Source organism: Callorhinus ursinus, unplaced genomic scaffold, assembly GCF_003265705.2.
Source record: "Callorhinus ursinus isolate GAN/ISIS: 27379988/994484 unplaced genomic scaffold, GSC_fseal_2.0 scaffold1, whole genome shotgun sequence".
NCBI classification, from domain to species: domain Eukaryota; kingdom Metazoa; phylum Chordata; class Mammalia; order Carnivora; family Otariidae; genus Callorhinus; species Callorhinus ursinus.
Genome location: NW_027397063.1, coordinates 46,008,020 through 46,029,733, shown reverse-complemented (window position 1 = coordinate 46,029,733; position 21,714 = coordinate 46,008,020). Strand labels below are relative to the sequence as shown.

Here is a 21,714-nt window from a genome sequence, read left to right as displayed (position 1 = left end):
ATTACAAAGTCAGGACTTTGAAGTATATCAGGTTCATGACTTTGAGGCCCTCCATTAACCACGCTACTATGAAACTTTACAAGTGACATCAGTGATTCACCACCTCTAGGTTATTCCCCAGAGAACCAGCTATCAAGGAGCAAATGGTCCCTTTAGTCTTTTTGAATCTTGACCTTTTTGGGAGTTTTGGCCCCAATTCCAAGAAGTTGTTTTCTCTTAGAAAGTGTTGATGGCAATTGTAAAACTATGTATGGTTTAGTAAAGAGGTTAGCATAGTGATTCTAAGTGCCTTCTCTGCTTCCACTTGCTCAGTTCTCCAGATAGGGTTAACTGTGCATTCTGTTAATTATTAATAGTAGCTTCTTCCACGGCGCCCCAGGTTGGATGATAAATTAAATGGTCACCCTACATATGTACCATTACTGTCTTAGTCTTCTTTAAGCATTGATTTCAACATGTAATCAATCTGCTCAAATCAAGAGCTCCTGCTAAATGTGTAGGGGACATTTCTGCCTGCCCCACTACCTTGCCTTCAAGGGAACCCTTCCTCCCCATTTCATTTCATTCTGGGAAGGGGGTTGCTGCTAATCTGTGTTGGCAACAATGTCGTACTCTATCATTCCAACCAAGGAGAGGCTAGTAATCCAGGTGTGGCAAATCATGGCAACCCATCCAAAGAGTGGGCAAGTGATCCAAGAAAGGCCAAAGCACATCTGAACAGTAAATGAGAATATCTTTTTTCCACTAAGACTTCTAGGCTGGGAGCCTGTTTGAAACTAATGGCAGCAATAAACTCCTGCCACGTGAAGAGAACTGTTTGACAGAAAGAAATCAGTCAATGGCAGGGAGTGCAGAGAAAGGCTGAGGGTGAGAGCATAATGGCAAATAGGCGAGTGCACCCGAGCAGACTGAAGTGCCCGCCGATAAGCACATCATCATGGCCTTGGTTGCCACACTTCTTAATTCAATTCTGTAAACTACCCCAGTATCTTTCCATTTTATGTGTGCTAACCCAACCTCTTTTTTTTTTGCCTAAGCTAATTTGAATTTTGTTTCTATAACTTGCATATAAAAGTGTCCTGACACCTAATCCCCCCAAATTTACCTTCAATAATATTCAAAGATATGAAAAAATTTTTAAATAAGGTCCCATTTCTAACCTGGCAGAATGACAAAGATTAGATAGAGAGACAGATATCTACACACACACATATGCATATATACATTTAATATTCAGTTCTGGAAAAGACGCTTGGAGACGTATCATTGGCGATGGTATACACTGATATACAACTTTCTGGAAAGTGGGGCAGGCAATGATATACACTGATATACAACTTTGGCAATATTTATCAAATGCCTTTAAAACTGCAAGACCTTCAGTAGTGACAAGCAACAGACTTAAGACTTAAGCAAGAAGGAAATGTATTACAAAGAGACTGGGGACCTCAGGACTGGAAGATGAACCTCCAAGCTTCAAAAGAGCAGACAATGCCAGGAAAGTCAACAGCAGGAAGCCAGGAGACCTCTCAGGTTCTTTTACACAGTGACTCAGTTTCAATCAACTTCCTCCAGACTAGATCATCGTTCTACTTTCCAAACTGGAGAGACAATATATTGGTTACATAATTTTACTCTTGGGGAAGCCAGCCATGGTAGGGAGAGAGGGCAACAGAATATAAGCTGTACAGTCAGCTCATTGGTATATTTCTATACATGAACCTTTGGCTGCCCAACACACATAGCCAAGCTGCCTTCACTTACCACCACTCTACGGACAATGGCAAGCTTACTTACCTCCTTCGCTGTGGAAAGCAGTCCAAGTTACAGAAGCTGCTGCATCCAGGAGTAATAATAGATTTCACAAGGGCACTGCTCAACAAGATCAGCACTTCTCAAACCATCTACAGTAAAGGAGCAGTAAATTTTTGTTTCTAATCTGTCATGGACAAAATCACTGGGAAAACGCAATAAAGATGAATTGCTAGATAAATGAAATTAAACATAAAATGCAAGCCTTGATTTTTTATTATTATATACAATAGGCATAGAAATGTTGATAGCAATCTAACAGAGTAATTTTAAATACTATCTATTTCTATACTTCTTGCATCATAAACCAGTAATAAACAGCTCACACACTGGCACCAGCCTGCAGAGCCCCACTTTGAGTGGTTCTACTTTAGAATATATTTATTCCCCCTCAAATTCTGCTTCAATCTACGGTCCAAAAGGAATACTTTACCATCACCAATACACTCTACATACAATATGGATAGAAGACAATTTGTTCTAAGTCATGACACAGCAAGCAAAGAAACAGACCATGGTTTTTCTGTCTGCCACTTCTTCCTAAACCAGAGCTAGTATTTGTGCCTTGCCTTTTCTGTTAACTATTCTGTGATCTGCTTACCTTCTGCCAGTCCCTTAGCTATGTCCCCGATGGGGTAGCCTGAACCTTGATCCTTGAACTGTTCCAGTTCTTTGTGGTCTTACCAATGGTCTCCCACTACCCTTTCCCACTGAGAACGTAAAAGAAAGGGATCCATTATGTTCCTATCATAGTCCTCCTAACTGCACAGCAGTAATCATAGTATTCTTACTAGGCATGGTCAGTCACCCCAGCTAATACAGTATCCCACTTTTCTGCCATTTGCCCCTGGCATGAAGAACCCAAATGACCTGTCTTAGTTTCTAATTCAGAAGTACTACACGGTATGTTACAGATGTTTAGTGTGTAACATACAGTGTATGTGTACATACAATACTACCCTGTAGTACTGTTACAGTGTAGTACTGTAGGTTACACACTGTATGTTGCATCCAGTCCTCAGGTACTAAAAAGGAGGTTGAATGACACTAAAAGCCTCAGTGAGTAAAAAACAGAGTAGCTTAGTTATGATTGTTAGACATCTCAGTCCCTCCTCAGTCCATGGTTCCTAGATCCACATCTTCTAACTATGGGGACACCATTCCTTATTGAGAACACTGGTTCAGAGCCTACCCGGTCTTCTGTGAAGTAGCTATGTCATCAGGTAGAAGATGCCCTGAAAGATTGCAGGGCTAAGTTTTTAGAGACCATTCCACCATGTTGGAAGTCTTGCGGCTTCACTGATAGAAAATATAAAATAAGTGAATTACATTTGAATTAGTCCATGGCTTGCTTTCTTTGCTTTTGATCAAGGAACTGCCTTCAGAACCAATTGCTCAGCTATGGCATAGCCTGGTTTGCTTTGATGAGGGAAAGGCTGTGTGTTGGAGCCTATACAGAGTCTATCTGGACTCCTATGGCCACTTTATTCATGTTTCTTGTGAATGCTCACCAGAAAGCTTTCGCTACTGAAGAGGCTCTCAATCACCTGACTAGGCATTGATGGAGTCAGTTCAGCTCAGCCTCCATTGCTCATTGCTTGCCAAATGGGTCCCGAATGGTATAAAAGCAGTCTGCTCCTGCAATTTACTTGCCTCATAGACACTGGAAGGCACACTTTTTTGTAGATATTGGATCCCTGAACAAAGACTCTAGAACTCAAGTATCTTCTTCATAAACTCTATGCTATCTGGCCTACCTAGACACAACTTCTGAAAGGAATGTCCTTGACTAAAGAAAGCAAAGCCTATCTCAAAATCTAGGAGCTTTTATTGCAATTCTATTAGGATCTGCCATGGACAACATTCAGTATCCAGACCTGCCTCAGTGACTGCGTAAATTTCTTCCAATGAGGAGGCAACGCATGGACAGAAGTTACAATGAGAATCAGCACCTGATTAAGTAATAATGTGTTAGGCAGGTTTTCTAGTACCAGTTTCATCTTTCCTATGGCTCAAGGTCCTGACAGGCAGACCTGTCAGCATTCCAGCTTCCATGAGATGACTTGATCCCTGGGATCCCATAGTATCAATTCCTTCCACCACATAAGTGACTTCCTACTGTTCCATGAGTTTCTCACTATCTTCTTGATTTCCCAACTCCTCTATTATCTGACTGCCTGCATTAAATTCCCTCTGTTGCAAATAATTGAAGTGGATGCTATTTTCCTAGACTCTACCTGTAGGGCAGCTAACTTTACTTACACTGGTCTCTGCAGGACTACAATCAACACATCTTTTTTTCTCTGACTATATAATGGGAATGTCTATCCTTGGCAAATTTTGGAATCCCCAAATTAACCAGCTCCCTGACCTCTTTTGTAAAGGCTAGAGTAGGAGAGCCAGATGGTAGAATTTTGCATACTCCATGCCTTCAAAATAGTTGATCAAAGTAATACCATATCCTAGGATACTTTCAAGGGCTTGAGAGAGGTATATACGAATATTCATACCTTATTCTCATCTAGTTCCTTGGTTTAGCCATTGCAACACTGATGACAATTGAAGAATGAAAGTTGTTCTTTATGTCAAAAAACTGGGCAATGGGCATTAAGGAAGGCATGTGATGTGATGAGCACTGATGTTATATGCAACTAATGAATCATTGAACACTACATCAAAAACTAATGAGGTACTATATGCTGGCTAACTGAACAAAGTAAAAAAACTAATGATGTACTATATCGCTAATTGAATTTAAATAAAAAATAAAATTAATTAAAAAAATAAAAAAACTCAAAATCAAAACAACAACAACAACAAAACTCCCAACAAACAAAAAATAGAACTAAAAGTCTGGCTCATCAGTTTAATTCCATGTTTAATTTGAGCCAAAGATTTCTGCTTGTCTATTTCTTGAGTCCTGAATATTGCACTGCCTTTGGATTTCTGACCACACCCCGTTGGAGTCTGCAATCAGTTGCTTTCAGCGTGACTCCTAACTCTGCTGAGTTTAGGGATCCCAATTTCATTGCATCTCTCTCCTCTGCAGTCTCCTCTGGCCTACAAAAACAGACAGCAATGTGCATTTTTAAAGAATTCTGCAACCTGGCTCAGTAATCTGTTTCTCCTGGGAAAGAACAGTCTTCTGAGCCCCAGAACAGAACAGAATGGGAGGTAGGTGGGCCAGATACACACATGTATCCAAACTAATGTTTCCAGTTCTTGCAGACTTTGAAAGCAAAAAAGCTGCAGAATGATAGAGGGGTGGAAATTCAATGTCACCTACTGTAGGACAGCATTCAATAAAGGTTTCCACTAGCCACGTCATCAAACTTGAAATGAAGGCTGGCTGCCTGGCTAGCTCATTGAATAGAGACTGCCTGGTGAATACTATAGTAATGATTTCAGCAGATCTGAATTTCTGAAATTTCCTCTGAAATGTTTCCTGCACTGTACCCTTTGAGGCATGTATGTGCTGAATTTAAATTCATTTTTATTACTGAGAGAGTAATAATGAAAAGAGGGATAGGATATTGGGCCATGTACAGTTTGCCAAATAAAATACAGGATGTCCAGTTAAATTTGAATTCAGATAAACTAATACTTTTTTTATTATAAGCATGTCCTATGCATTATATGGGACATACTTATGCTAAAGCAAATCATTCATTGATCTGGAATTCAAATTTAACTGGGAATTTTGTATTTTTATTTGCTAACTCTGGCATCTCTATAGTTGGGGGACATTTGGCATTAGTTTCTTTTACGTATAAAGGAGACTTAGCTGCATTTAGGCAAGGATAAAGAAACAGGTAAGAACTGAGGCTGTGGAGTGAGGGTGCCTAGGTTTGAGTCCTATCGCTCCCACCTAACGACTGTGACCTTGGGCCAGGATTAGCTGCATAATTTGTGGCACCAGTGTGCCTCATGAGCCTCCGTTCTCTTCCTTTTGGAAACAGCTATCCAGACACCCAGAAATTCACTCTGAGGAGAGGTCTGGTTGCCTGAGGGTAAGAGGTGGATGAGATATTTGGCTACCGCTTACCATGAACATTTACATTTCTGTCCCAGAACACAGAAGGCAGTCTCACTGCCTTTCAATCCAGGGAGATTGAATGACTGATTCCAAATACTACCATTCTCTAGGTATCATTGTATGTTACATGAAGCCCACCATCAGTATCAGTTAGGGGTTGCCCCTCCTTGTTTTTTTTTTTTTTTAGTGACAATACGTAGGAACCCAGATTAACAAGCAAAACATAGATTCGGGGAAAGAAGTCTAAGACTGCTCATGTCTCAAGCAAGGGCCACACAAACCAGCTTCTAGAGGGAATAGGAGTAGTGCTCAAAACCCAGCTGCAAGATCCTGAGGTCATTGCACCTGGTCTCTGCCTGAGATGACCCTACCTTTTCTGCTTCTGTGTCAGGTTTCCAAATCTTCCCTTTCTTAAGGAGGGGGTGATGGCCAGCTTGAATCCAGGTCCTCTATTCCTGGATCAGAATGATTTAGGGACAGAGACAGAGAATGATAGCACAGCCAGAGCCTCTCAGGGAATTGATGTGAGCTGGGTACACACTCCAGTGTGAGTCTATTTTAAGTTCTGCCCCAGAAACTCTGTCAGGACTATTACAAGAAAATAACCAGAAATATAGCAGATGTTTGGACAAGGGTTTTTATTACAATCAAGAACTAGAAGCAGCTTAAATGTCCAATAATAGGGGGAAGATTAAAATAATATGGGAAAATAAAATATGATATGTAAATGCACATTATTTGAAGTGACTTTAAAGGCAGGAATTGATATTTAATGTTATGGGAAGTTCTTGTATGAAATTTATAATGCTAGTCAAGCTTTTACGGTGATCCCTTCTTACAAAGACTGGTAGGAAATTCACTTTAAAATTAAAACTCACTGGTCTCACCAGCCAGAGATAATTTTCAGTTTCACAGTTAAGTAGCCTACATTTTTCTAGGAGTCTGGAAATTATTTTCTAAAATTAAGATTTCTGATTGCTTATGCATCCAGCTCCAACTTACCTTTTAAAACAGATGTTCTTTGTTTCCTGAACTAGTGACTTGAAACCAATTCACTTAGATTCCCAAACGTGCCATGCTCATCCCCACAAGTTATTTTCCTTGCAGTCAGCATCTGTGATTTCAAGATCCACAGAAGTACCACATCCTTCCTGAAACCTCAGCCAAATCCTAGTGATGTCACGCCTCACCTCCCTTTTCTATATCTTGTTTGTATCACTCATTAAACCTTTACATGTTTCCTCTGTGGCTAGTTTCAAAATCATGGAAGAGTTTTCAAATTTCAGCGTAGGTGGAAGGAGGGAGGAACGTGGAGGGGAGCAGAAAGAGAATTGAAGATAGAAAAAACATGGATTATTCTACTTTAAAGATGGTGAAGAGGTTGTAGTGTTCCATGTTTCATTGTTTGCGTGTAACACTTAGTGCTCCATTCAGTACATGCCCTCTTCAATACCCATCACCGGTATGTAATGTATGGTAATTAACATAATAAAATATGTTAGTTAAAATTAATAAAATTAAAAAAAACCACTTTGTAGGTCCCAAATAGTTACAATAAATGATTCTTAAAACAAGTTTGAGTAAGTTCCCTATATATGTGAGTAAATTATGGTAAACATAAATGACTTTTAATGTTCAAATGGTAAAATAATGTATTTAATACTTTTATTCCTACAAATAATTTGCTTTCATTTCTATTTCTATTTTTCTTGCATAATATCAATTACATCAGACTGGAAATTTGATGGAACCCTTTCTTGAAGTTTTAACTTTTCCCTGTAGGACATAAGGAAATATTATTTGAAGACAATGATGGAATTTGGGGGGTTCAGGATGTGTTCCCAAGGAAACCTCAAGTTCATCTCTCCCTTCTGAAGCATTTAATTGCCAAAAAAAATCTAATTTAAAACTCTGTTTTGGCTTCTACAATAATGGAATTGTGGTGACTCTTTTCCTTCTTTCTTTTGTTTTTCTTTTGTTATGATACACAGACAAAAAATATTTGAATCCAATAAAGTTCCATGAATTAGGGGAAAAAAAAAGATGGTGGAGAGGAAAGACTACATTGGTAACCAAAATGCTATGTGATACTTCATTAGGTCTTCCATCAAAAAATCGCTATGGGGCTTCTCCAACTGATGTGCATATGAATCACTGGATTCTTGTCAAAATACAGTGATGCCTAAACTTCTGGCTTATTATGGATCAAATCTTAAGAAGTAATCATCTATAGGGCATTTTGAGAATTACTGGAAAACACTGGCTGTATTAGATATGCATCAATGTTTCATTGCTTCAATGTGATAAGGGTAAATGATTATATGAGATAATTTCATTTGTAGGAGATATGTACTAAAGTGCTTGGGGTAAAATGTCATGTTTGTATCTCACTTTCAAATGGTTCAGCAACAAAATTATACATAAATATGTATATGAGAAATAAAGGAAATTGGATGAAATAACAATCGAATTTTGGTGAAAAGCATTCACTGTACTTCACCTTTTTTTCTGATTTTCAAAATCTTCAAAATAAAAAACTATGAAATGATTAGTAAAATAATACATAGCCCTAAGCTATGCCCCACAGAAATTGAGTCAATCCATCTGGAGTGAGGCCCAGGAGTTTATAATTTAACAAATGCTCCAGAAAGTTCCATTACAAGTTGCACACAGACCACATTGAGAATAATGTCTAAGCTGTTAGTGGGGAGCACTGTTGCTCGATGATTCACATCCTTGATATGGCGGAGGTCTCCAGGTTTGAAATATTATGATAAACTCTGACAGCTAAGTTCAGTTTGTCTAGCAGCCTTTGCCATTCCCCTCATTTCATAATGGCACCATTCTTGCCTTAGGAATCTTCCTCCCAGTTCACAATATGGAGAGAGACAGACAGAGAGAACACCTGCACGTCCCTTACCTTTCAAAGGTGGGCACTTGTATTCGTTTTCTATGCTGCATAACAAATTACCACAAATGTAACAGCTTAAAACAACACACGTTATCTCAATCTCTGTAGGTCAGGAGTCCAGGCACAGCTGAAATGCACCTGGTGTTCAGGGTTTCACCAGAGGCTGTCATCAAGGTGAGCCAGAGCTACTAGCTCATCTGAGGCCAGGAGTCCTCTTCCAAGCTCACTAACTACTGGCAGAATCTGCTTCTTTGCAGCTGTAGCACTGAGGACTTTAGCAACTAGAGGCCACCCTCCATTCCCTGGCACATGGCCCTCTCCACAACATGCCAGCTTGCTTCTTCAAAGCCAATAGGGGAGGGTCTCCACTATTTCAAGTCTCTGACCCTCTGTTAAAGGCTAACAGCCACCCAGAATCATCTCCCTTATAGTTAACTCAAAATCAACTGGTATGGGACCTTAAGGGCATCTGCAAAATCCTTTCACCTTCATCGTAGAATAAAACTGAATCAAGGCCTTGACTTACCCAATCATATTCACAAGCCTGGCCCATACTCCAGGGGAGGAAGTTACACAAAGTGTGTATAGCAAGGAGCAAGAATCTGGGGCCATCTTACAGTGCTGCCTATTACATCATCTGTGGGAACCAGCCTTTCTGATGGCCCTCCTGGTATTCAGACACTTGCGTGGTCTCTCACACATTCTACCAGGGGTGACCTATATAAACCAATAGGATAAGCAGAAATGATATGTTACTTCTGAGATTAGGTTATAAAAGTCATAGTGGCTTCCATTTGGTTTCTCGCACTCTGATCACTCACTCTGGGGGAAGCTAGCCACCATGCTGTGTGAGCAGCCTTGTGGAGAGGTCCACATGACAAGCAGCTGAAGCCTCCCACCTACAACAATGTTGATAAGTTTGGAAGCAGTTTCTCCAGTGCCTTTAAAGGACTGCAGCCCTGGCCAATACCTTAACTGCAGCTCCATGAGAGACCCTGAGCCAGAACCATCCAACTAAGCAGCTTCCAGATTCCTGACCCTTAGACATTCCATGAGATGATAAATGATTGTTATTTTAAAACTGCTGAGTTTGGGGATGATTTGTTATGCATCAGTAGATAAATAATACAATGCCTGTCCTAGGCCTGACTAATCTAAAGTCAAAGATGCCTGTGTCTCCCTTCACTAACATGGGAAAAACATATGCGGTAGTAGTTAAAGAGCCCACAAAGAGAAGAATAGAGATCCCAAGGTAGGTTGGCCGGTTCAAGGGCAGAAGGGATCTTTTTTTAGCCTCTGGGTTGAGTGTAGTGTGATTTAGTGTCATTCCTGCTATTCCAGTATCATGAGCCAATACATCCCCTTTTTTTTGCCCCCCCCTTTTTTTTAAGATTTATTTGAGAGAGAGCAGGGGAGGGGAGGGGCAGAGGGAGAGGGGAGAGAGAATCCCAAGCAGACTCCACACTGGACATGGAGCCCAACATGGGGCTCTATCCGAGGACTCTGAGATCATGACCTGAGCTGGACCAAAAGTCAGATGCTTAGCCAGCTATGCTACTCAGTTGCCCCTTTTTTTGCCCTTTGAATTCAGTCTTCCAAAGTACATTTAGGTCTGCTGAAAACATTTTGACCCTCTCTCCGTCTCCAACAAGTGTAAATTTATAATTATATGCAATCAGTATATGCAAATCAGCCAAATTCAGTAATTTGTCTTTCTTTCCCCTCTTGATGGCTGTGATTAAGTTGATTTGAATCTGGTTTCTGTCACTTGCAACCAGGAGTTCTGACTCATAAAAGCCCTCCATAAGATTGGTTGCACACCTTACTCAGGTCATTACTTTTTAAATGACATCTTTCCCTCCAAGGTCGTGTTGGCTGGTCCTGAGTCACATGCTAGGTCATGTTTTTTAGGTTCCCTGGAAAATAAGTTCTATTTACTTGTGTTTCTAAGAAAGTTCCTATGGCATTTTTTTCCCCAGGGAAGCCTTAGCCTGCTGAGAATATAGCAATTTGACTAAATGATCTACATTTATTCCAGGGTAAATTTCCTCTGTAGTATATGGCATTTTCTTCCTAACTTAGCTAATCAAACTCTCTGGGTACTAAGCTAACTATTCATGCTGAAGCAGCCCTATCAGTCATTGTGAAAAGAAACACAATAAACAAATCTCACACACAAATCAAGCAAAAATTCTAAGATGCCATTTCTCCATACTTGCTGCTCTCAGCACGAAAGAGTCTGTAGAGACCCCACACTTAACCCACAATTCTGCTTCCTCCCAATTCTGAATGACAGCAGTGAGTTTATACAAACTGGGATCTTTCTCAGTGAGTCTCCTAACCCATATGATAATCCTATTGTGATTCTCTTCACCCAACACTACTGTTAAAATGACACATAATGCATTTTAAGCTTTATAATCATTAGACAAAGTCATAAGTGCCTCTCCTAACTGCCCTTCCCTACATAATTCTAAATTTTATAATTTCCCAGAATAATACAGTATTTTAAAGTCTAAATTCACCCTCAACATCATTCTTTCTTACCAAATCAATTTAAGTTAATATTGTGACCATTCACAAAAGTTGCCCCTGGAAAAAACTGAAGTTACATAATCCTATTAATGGTGTTCATCCTTTGGTTTAATACCAAAGGATGGTATTAAAGGCCTGAGCATTCAGGGCCTGAACTAAGGGGAATTGGCATAAATGATAATCTGCATTGTGCCTCCCCTAAAGAATATTCTCACTCTACCACATCCGTTAGTATCAGAGACTCTGAAATCAGACCCCTTGGATTCAAAAACCGTCTTCTGCCCTTAAAGCCATGTACCATTGGCCAAATTGCCCAACTTGTCTGTGTTTTACATCTGTAACATAGGGATAATAGTAATATCCAACTCAGAATCATTGTTGTAAGACCTTAACGATATTTGGAAAACATTTAACATACTACCTAGTACACAGTAAGGGGTAAATAGCCAGCACAGATCACATTGAAATCTGATTGTGTATCTCCCCACTTAGCATAGAAGGTACTTTAGCACCATTCAAAAGAGGCATCACCATCCTCATCTTGTGTAGCATTAGTACTCTTTTACAGCTGTACAGATGAAATTAAAGGGATCCCAGAGCATTAATACCTCATATGACTAAAAGAATAAAACATAATCAATCCTCTTTGCAAGAAGATATTATCCCAACTGAAAATTATTTCTGTAACATTTTTGCAAATACAAAGTCTGGGACACAATAAAAAATAACCAGGCACTCAGAGACAAAATAACAATCAGACAGAAATAACTGAAAATAAAACTCACAAGCACTTCAGATGTTGGAGTTTTTAGACATACACTTTTAAATAACCATACTTATTTTGTTCAAGGAGACAAGATAGAGAACTTTGGCAGAAAACTAAAAACCACCATAAAGGACCACACAGAAACTACAAGAACTGGGAAATAACCACTGAAAAAAGCAACAGTTTACTAGATCGATTTAACATCTGTGTAGGTAGTCAAAGAATTAGGAGCCTGGATTATTCATTGGTCACAAAGAACTATCTAGAATGAAGTAAAGAGAAACAAAAGAATGGAAACATTGGAAGGGTAAGAAACAGAGGATACAATGAGAAGGCACCATCTAAGTAGAACTTTGGAGGTAAAAAAGAGAATGTGGTGAAAAGAATTATTTCAAAACATAATGGATGAGAATTTTCCAAAACTGAAAGCCATTAATTTACAGATTCAAGAAGCCCAACAAACCCTAAACAGAAAACAACCATGTACCTCACGGTGAAAGATTAAAAAAACAAAGAAAATCTTAAAGTAGTCAGAAGTAACAACAGCAAAAGTATAGTGTCTCCAAAGTAACAATTAGGCAGACAACTAACTTTTAAAGAGTTAAGAGAAGTCAGAAGGGATTAATACCTTCAAAGTGCTGAAAGAAAATAACTCCCAGCCAAGAATTACAAGTTTAGCAAAAATATATTCCAAGAAAAATAAAGTGAAATAATTTTAAGACACGAATAGAATTTGCAACCGGTAGATCTGCACTATAAGAAATACTAAAAGCATGTTTCACAGGCCGAAGGAAAATGATACCAGGTAGAAACTAAGATTCAGGAAGGAATGATGAGCAATGTAAAGGGGAATATGGGACAAACTTAAGCAAGTGGACTGATGATGATAATGTTCAAAATACAGATAAAACTAAAGGACATAATAATAATGCCTTGAAAGTTTAGAGGGGAATAATGGAGTTGAAGTATCTAAAAGGAATCTAAGGTCCTTGCATTACCCATGAAGAAAATAAAGTAACAATTAATATAAGGCTTTAAGAACCAAAAAAAAAAAAAAAGTATGTCATAATCTTGTGGTTAACCAGTAAAAGGACTGCAAAAGAATGTGTAAGTTCCAAGATAGCATAGGAAAAAAAAATAAAACAAATGTGAAATAAAGGCCAGAAAGAAGGACATTTGGAGAAAAAAAAAATCAAATAGATGGGACAAATAGAAAGCACTGGATAAGCCAGACACAGAACAATTCACACTGCACCACTCCAACTGTCTGAAATTCTAACAGAGGCGAAGAATTCTAAGCAAGCAAAAACTAAACTATAAGGCTTAAGGATACACACTTAAGTAGTACAACTAAAGAAAAGTAGGGAAAGGATGGTCATAAAAGTTCAGAAGAGATTTCCTTTGAGGGAAAGAGAGATGGTGGTGATTTGGAGGGGACATGAAGGGTTAGGAATGTTCTATTGCTTGGCTAACTGATGGGCTTTTGTGCTGATTCATTTAACTATATGTATTTTGTCCCCTTCTCTGTATTTATGGTATTTCCACACACACACACAAAATAATAAAAGTATAAGGGAAATCTAAATGTGCTGAGATCATATAATCCTCAGAAATATATGGTTAAATAAAGCACTGAACAGCAGAAATAGTATGCTCTTGTTAGTAATAAAAAAGGTTATATAATTGTATACATGCTTGTATTCACACAGATCATTTTTTAAGACATACATAATAAATTTAATCTGGCCCCTGCCTCTAAGAGGGGAGACTAGGACTCTGGTGTTTATGGAAAGAAGGGGCTAATTTTCATCCAAATGCTTTTACTGTGAAAATAACTCTTGAATTATTATTTTTTTAATAAAAAGAAATTTCACCAACCTATAAGTCAATTTTGAAAAAACAGGGTTACTATTGGATGAAATCATTATTTTTAAATTAACAACTGCATTTTGAAATCTTAATTTAAAATTGGCATGTATAACTAAGAATTTTAAATCATTGCTAAATTTGTTCAAAAGATGGATCAAATTTTCATAACCTAGAAGGGAAGAAAAGTGGCTTTTATTTTAAACAGACATCCATGAATTGATTGCCTTTCCATTTCCCTCACACAAATGCAGTAGAGATAGGTACGGATAATTCATTTTCATTTCAACTTGTTTCTAGAATATTGGTACAAGTCTCCATCTGCATTACAATGGAGTGCTACTAAAAATAGGAAGCAAACTTAGGGTAAACTGAACGGCTGAATTTAAGAATCTGCCATAAATCATAAAACCGTACTGTAAACTCTTAGTCATATGAAGAGTGAACCATTATCCAATAACGTGGATAATTTGAGTTACCAGAGTGATTAGAACTAAATGCAGAATACATTTAGGGAATTCAGCAATAAATAAAAGGATAACATCCATTGTTGAAAAGATGTGAATAAATGAGCCATCTGGGACTTTTGGGTTAATACAGCAACTTCAACACATGCTTTTAATTTTGTTTCTTACCTCAAGTCAATAAAAATTTAGAAAATGTTTGTCTTAAAAAGAGAAAGATACAAATCAGAAAGAGGGTGAGACAGTAAAATTTTGGAAGCTAGAGAACTATGGGCAAGTAGGAACTGACTTGGTAGATCCAAGAAAACTAATCTCTAGCTAGTACTGGGGAAATGTGAAAGCCAACCAATTTATACTACAGAGTGCCCGGTAAGCACAGGAACTGGCTTTGGAACTGGTGGTGAAAGGAAGAGTAAGAAAAGAAAAGCTTCTGAAAGCTATTTCTTATAGCCATGCAATGTGGATGGTCTGGACCTTCTCTGTCATAGACTACATATTTGTGCCCCCACCATTTCATATGCTGAAACCCTACCCTACCAGTGTAATGGTATTGGGGAATGGGGCCCTCATGATGGCATTAGTGCCTTTATAAGGAAAAAAAAAAGCATACTTCTCCCTTTCTACTCTCCCCCATATGGGGATACAACAAGAAAATGGCCATTGCAAACCAGGAAGAGTGACCTCACCAGACCCTGGGATCTGCCAGGTCTTTATCTTGGACTTCCCAGCCTCCAGGACTATGAGAACTGTTTTTTTGTTTAGATCACCCAGTCTATGGCAATTTGTCATAATAGCCTAAGCAGACTAAGACACCCTTCCAACAAATGGGTTATCTAGACGGATGACACCATGCACATATTAAGAGGTAGAAAAAATTCAAGCGCCTGGGTGGCTCAGTTGGTTAAGCGACTGCCTTTGGCTCAGGTCATGATCCTGGATCATGTCCCGCATCAGGCTCCCTGCTCAGCAGGGAGTCTGCTTCTCCCTCTGACCCTCCCTCCTCTCATGTGCTCTCTCTCTCTCTCATTCTCTCTCTCAAATAAATAAATAAAATCTTTAAAAAAATAAAAATTAAAAAAAAGAGGTAGAAAAAATTGTATTACATAAGGAGACTTTCTGAGCAGAACAGGACAGAACCCAACATGGTCTAGAATTGGCTTGAGTGTCTTGAGAGTGAGAGCAAGAGCAAGTGGCTCTGGTTGTTATCATGGTGAAGGGGTAGAACCACAAGAAGAATTCATTCCCAGAATTGTTTGAACTTCCCTCCAGTGCCAACGGAAGGAATGCCCTGGCTTTCTTATCAGGTTGCCTAAATAGATCAAAGTGGAGAAGGAGTAAGTTGGGGCTTGAAAGCGCTCAGCAAAGATTTTTAAAAATGGAGACAGACTTCTTATACTATTTAAGAAGTTAAACCTTGCAGATTCCCTCCTCTACTCCATTTTGCTGAGCAATTCCCCCTCCCAACTCTGAGAAAAATCTGGATGCTTCTTCTCTGGAGAAACTAAAAGCAAGATGTCTGGACTGATGATTTGGGCACACATCAGAATTAGGGTAAAAGACAGGATTGAGGGATCAAAAGTATACCTAATGCTGAATAAAAGATCTTCCCCTACTGCCAATCTCGATCACTCTCCAGTGAACCCAGTTGATAAGCATGGCCCATATTTTAAGCTCTCAGAACTTCTAAAGAACTTTTTAGGTCCTTCACACTTAATATTAAGCAGATGCTTGGATATTATCAGATATCTGAGGAAAGCTCCTACCATGGAAGATAGAAATTAAAAATTAAAAAAAATACTAATTTCCGTCACAAAAAAAGGCATCTTAGAGTAGCAAAAAAATTCAGGGGTTAGAGGAGAGGGAAATCAAAATGACCAAATGAAATGAAATTATCATCATCCTCAGAGGAATAAGAAAATGCTGCATCCATGAAAGAAGAGCAGGATACCATAAAAAAATTAAAAAACAGAAAAGAGCTTGGAATTGGGAACATAACAAGTGCAGTCATTTAGAGGGTTAGAAGATGAAGTCAGGGAAGTCTCCTAGAAAGTGGAGTGAAAAGACAAAGAGGCAGAAAATAGGAGAAAAGGAGATAAGAAAGTGGGATGTCAACTCCAGAAAATCTAAGGAAAAAAAGAAGAAACAGAGCATAAAACCAAATTGTTCAAGAAAATTCCCCTAGAAAAATAGGATGGGAACTGCTATTACTGGAAAAAAAAGTTTACTGAATAAAAGTAGTAGATGAAAATAGCTACACAAAGACATCTGAAATTTCAGATCACCAGCGAAAAGAAGATTCTACCAACTTCCAGAAAGAAAAAACAGGGGCACCCAGGTGGCTCAGCTGTTAAACATCTGCCTTCAGCTCAGGTCATGATCCCAGGGTCCTGGGATTGAGTCCTGCATTGGGCTCCCTGCTTGGTGGGAAGCCTGATTCTCCCTCTTCACTCCCACTGCTTGTGTTTCCTCTGTTGCTGTGTCTCTCTCTGTTAAATAAATAAAATCTTAAAAAAAAAAAAAGAAAAGAAAAAGCAGATCAGAAAGGATCAAGGATCACAGTGGCTTCAGACTTTGCAGCAGCATCACTGCAAGCAAAAGGAAAATGGAGTAATATCCAGAAACTTAAAGGAAAATGACTTGTAACCTATACTTATTCAACTCACAAGCCTTGTGAGGGTAGAATGACATTTTCAGACACCCATGGTCTCCAAAAAAAAAAAAAAAAAAAAATCACTACCTATCCTCTTTCTCAAGAAGCTGCTGGAAATGTGCTACACCAAAATAAAAGTATAAACCAAGAAAAACAAAGACAGGGTACAGGCAATAGGAGTTCCAAATGGGAGAGGGATGAAGGGATTCCTAGGAGGACAGTGAACAGACATCCTGAGATGCTAGCTGGAAACTAGACCAGATGGAGCAAAGTGAGTCTAGATAGGCACGCTGTAGGATGTATGACCATGACCCCTACTGCTTTGGTTTAGTCTTAAAAAAACAAACAAACAAACAAAAGAACAAAACAACAATAACAAAAAACACCTAGAGGAATGCCCTGGAGAGTCATGGCCCAGACGGAATGTGGTGATCTTGACAACGTGCTGATACATGTCCTGTTCTTTCCTCCAGGTTTTGCAGCCTAAGATGGATGTGAACATTTATTTCACCCCACCCAAGTTTTCTGTTTCCATTTAGTTCTGAGAGCTGGAACAAGGCCATGGTGAGCTCTGAAGCAAGAAAACCAGGGCAGTTCACTTCGCTTCCACTGATCATGTTTAGCACCTGGTTTACACTACAATTCTTCCAAATTCATAGACTGTAGTAAACCTCAGATTTCCTAGAACTCATGCATGACCTCCCCCACTGAATACTCCAGAAGGTCCTTTTGTAAACTCCCAGGAAGCAGAAGCCTAAGACCCAGAGACTATTGAGTTTACCTTGTCCTGGAATCGCTCACAAAACTAGCTCTGTATTTGCCACCCTGTGGGAGGGGAGGCATGGGGAAGGAATGTTAAGAAGCAGCAAACAAAGGAGGGTTTTAAGTGCTATTTCATAAGGAGGGTGGGGGATTTAAAGGGTTTTTAAATTGTTGGGATTTTTCTAAATAAAAATTTACACTGTGCACATAACTTCACATGCAGAAATAAAGGAAAAAGAAGTAAGCCAACTCATAGAGTAACAGTTTGGACTGTAAATCGAAACAGATTTCCTGGGTGACTTTCTGGCAATGAATAACAAAAAATCTTAAAATTGGGCATGCTTTTTGACCCAATTCTACCTCTATAAGACAGTCTATGAAAAGTTGGACAATACCCAAAGTACACAGAAAGGCTTTGCTAAATCAGAAACTAACAGTTAAAAATTAGGAACCAAAAACACCCACTCTTGCAGAATTGATTAAAATAACTGGGATATTCATGCCATTGACCATTTTGCAGTCATTAGATAAGGTGCATTTGCTGACATGGGTAAAGATCACATTACACTGTAATTTACTTTAAAATACTTAAGCATGGACCATGTGCTGTGTGTATGCACTGATTTAATTTACTTCCCAGGGGTAATTAGTTAATATTTGAAGAACCCTGTTCAGTGCGTGCACTCTAGGTGAGTGCTATAGAAGCAGCAATGGCAAACACTTTAATGATAACTAGCTCAAGCAGCATTGGAAGATCTACTAACTAGGATCAGAGATGCTCAAAATAGGTTTTCATTGGTGAAAACTACCAACACATCTGCTCTTGCATGAACAGGAGTATAATAGAAGCCTAGACCTATAAGAGCCGTTAGCTCTAGAATACATCAGTGTCTGCCTCTAAGTCAACTTGTCATTGCAAGGAACTTTGAGAACCTATGAGACAAGTGCTGTAGTACTTCCCCAAGCTTGCATGAACAGGTTTTATGACTCTTAATGGTCACTAAGTGTAATATTTTGGGTACTTCTGAGAAGCAGATGCCAAGATAGGATTATTGCAGATTTACTAGGGGGACATACCCAGGATGGAAAAGGAGAAGAGGGCTGAACAAGGCAGGGAGAACCTTGAGGTGATGAGGAAAGTTTGACATTTCCAAAGGAACCAGGGAAGGAAGGAAGGAAGATTGGGTGGGAAGGGTTTCAGATTACAATGGGGTTCCAAGAAAATTTTAGCCTATCTGATAGGGAGTTCTTATGCTAAAGCCACCCATCAATGGAGTCCCTCATGTTGCAGCAAAGGACCTGCATTAATACCCCCAACCGTGCTCAGTGACTGGCTGGGAGCAGACATGGGAAGCATGATGTCAGTGTAAATGAGGCCGTATGTCCAGAGGCACAGCAGCTGGTACTGCCAGACAGTTATGCTCCCCACAGTAGGAATCTTGAGTATTTTCATGGCTGCCATAGTATGTGTTGCTGTATTCTGACTGCAAGCCACCTAGAAGAGAATTTGAGCACCCTCACTGATAATCTAATCATCAGAAACAGAGAACTAGGAAAGAAAATCTGATGGTTGTAAAATGGCCAAATTTGCTGAAATCTATTCTTAACAATATAGTTAAGTGAGTGGGGGATGGGGTGGCGGGTTGTTCAGTGTGAATATAGCATGGCCCCATTCTTTGTTTTAAAGGCAAATACATTCTATGGTAGGATTTTTTTTTTTTTTAGTATTTTACTAGCTACCACTATAATTCCTTTAGGGACCTTGTCACCTTCCCAATCAGGGTCCCTGAGCAATTCCAGAAATCTTAGGACATGCACTAAATTTCCCACATAACTTGGGGAGTGGTGAGGAGTACAAGCTGATCTGAGGTAGTCGGAGGGTCACCACAACTGACACCTTCGTAAAAAATATACACACACAAAATATATGTGGGTAGAAAATATTTGAGAGCATGAATAAAATGTTACTATTGTCTCTTTACAGGATAAAGTTATGATGTTTTAATCTGTATTTTCTAATTTTTCTACAATGAACATGAATTGGTATAATATAAAGCAAAAGATGTTGGAAAAAATAATTTTAGTAATTGCTTATTTCCAGGAATGACTGAACATTAGCTAAGTCAATGTTTTCAGCACAGTCTCCAACATAATTGGTCAATTATTAAAAAACAAAACAAAACAAAAAAACCCCTCCATAGAACAGGTCAATTTACCCTACAACCCATGGATGCATTTTGCAGCTAATTCATCCTGGAAGGCATATCTAGTAGGCCATGTTAGTCAAAGTAGATCTTTTAGTTAAGTTTTTTTTTTTTTTTTCCAGGCCTGTTGGTAACTGGCTATACCCTCTCCGAAAAGCCTTTGACTAGACCCTTCTCTGCTTTGCTTTGTTATGAGGTCTTAAGAAAAAGATTGCTCTAATAAGGTCTAAATTCAAAACTGACTGTAGTTAAAGCTACCACTTTTCTCAAGAAGCAATCTCCCTGGGGCACAGGCTACCTCGCCCTTTCAAGGACAGGACGACAGGATTCTATTGGCAAACTTATGTACTATCATGTAAAACTACTAAAGTATCTACCTTAACTACTGAGACATGAAGATATTTTCTTCCCTCCCTACTACTCATACTTCCTCTTGCCAGCTTAATTTCTAAAACCTATAGATCCATCTTTAATCATCAGAAGCTAGCACTTTAGACCCCTACTAGAGGGTAATGAAGAACAGTTGTACCCGTTAAAAAATATACCTGGCAGAAAGAATGTCACAGATTCTAACTTCATGCCATATATATCCACTCCTACAGGCTTAAGTTCTATCTTTGGATGAAGCTAGATCACTGGAAGATGATGTGTGTTACCACTGGCTACAGTGTCTTCCTAATTTAAAAAAAAAAAAAAAAAGCCTCCTCTTCTTCCAGGAAGGCCCTGCCCTATCCCAGGATACATGATTTGGTGAGAGGAATGAGGGCCAGATTTCAATCTTCATTCGTCACATGAGCTGGGTGCCCCAGTATGCTATGCAGTCTAAGTAACTGTCCAGGGTAGCCATGGTTTATATACTTAGCAGACCCTATTTTAGTCCCATGAGGAAATCCTGTCACTACCTTATGCTTCAACTCCAAACTTTTATGCTCTTCAAGTCCCTCCAGCCATATTTGCTGAGGGTCCTATGTAGACCCATGTTCCCCAGCTTTTTGGGTTTCATAGACCAGTTAAAGTTAAAAAAAAAAAAAAAGTTTTTCTTGGGGACTGACAAAGGGTTGCCAAGTTTTATTTGAAAAAAATAAAACAAAGCATATAATTTACTGAGCATAGTAATTTTAAAATAAAGGGCAGTATTTCTCAAGAAATAAAGGTTGTCTGCTTAGACCCACATATTTACTTCGATAAAGTAAAGCTTACTTCCATGGTCACCAGCGGCTCTCCTGTCTGTGCCGTCTCCTCCAGGCACGCATGGCTTTCTGCGGGTTCTCCAGCCCACCCAGCCACACTGCTCCTTCTGTTCCCTCAGCTGAACGGGTGCCTACTCATCTTTCAGGTCTCAGCTGGGGAGTCAGGGAAGAATTTAAGCAAACTTAGGAATTTAGGAATCACTACTGTTTCATTAATTGATTTAAAAGAATAATTGGTTATATATCCATAGTTTTAATATTTATCACACTTATAGACTGAGCTTCAGGAGAAGAACACACATACCTACGCAGCTTTGTCTCCAACACCTGACACAGGTCTGACTACATAATAGCTGCTTAAATATTTATTGGACGGATGAAGCCAGTGTCCCTTACATAATGTACTCTATTAGAGATGTGAGTTTTGAACCAGAAGAACTTGATACCTTTTTTTAATATGAAACATTATATAATTTGTTTTTTGCCTTTTCCTGCTTCCAAGAATCTTAGACATAGGC

General features: G+C 39.0%; 1 protein-coding gene across 12 annotated transcripts in view; it reads right to left on the bottom strand.

Moving 5' to 3' along the window:
• The window catches only part of HHLA2 (HHLA2 member of B7 family), an 87,789-nt gene that overhangs the window by 25,875 nt on the left and 40,200 nt on the right, over positions 1-21,714 (bottom strand). For 6 of the 12 annotated variants that reach the window (XR_012378265.1, XM_073892966.1, XM_073892961.1 and 3 more), the window contains 2 exons: positions 21,187-21,349; positions 1,798-1,904 (listed from right to left, as the gene is read on the bottom strand). The exons of 3 other annotated variants lie outside the window; for them this stretch is intronic. The gene's annotated coding sequence lies outside the window, so the exon portion shown is untranslated. The remainder of the gene's footprint in view (positions 1-1,797; positions 1,905-21,186; positions 21,350-21,714) is intronic. 3 more of the 12 variants (XM_073892984.1, XM_073892970.1, XM_073892978.1) reach the window with 2 other exon arrangements.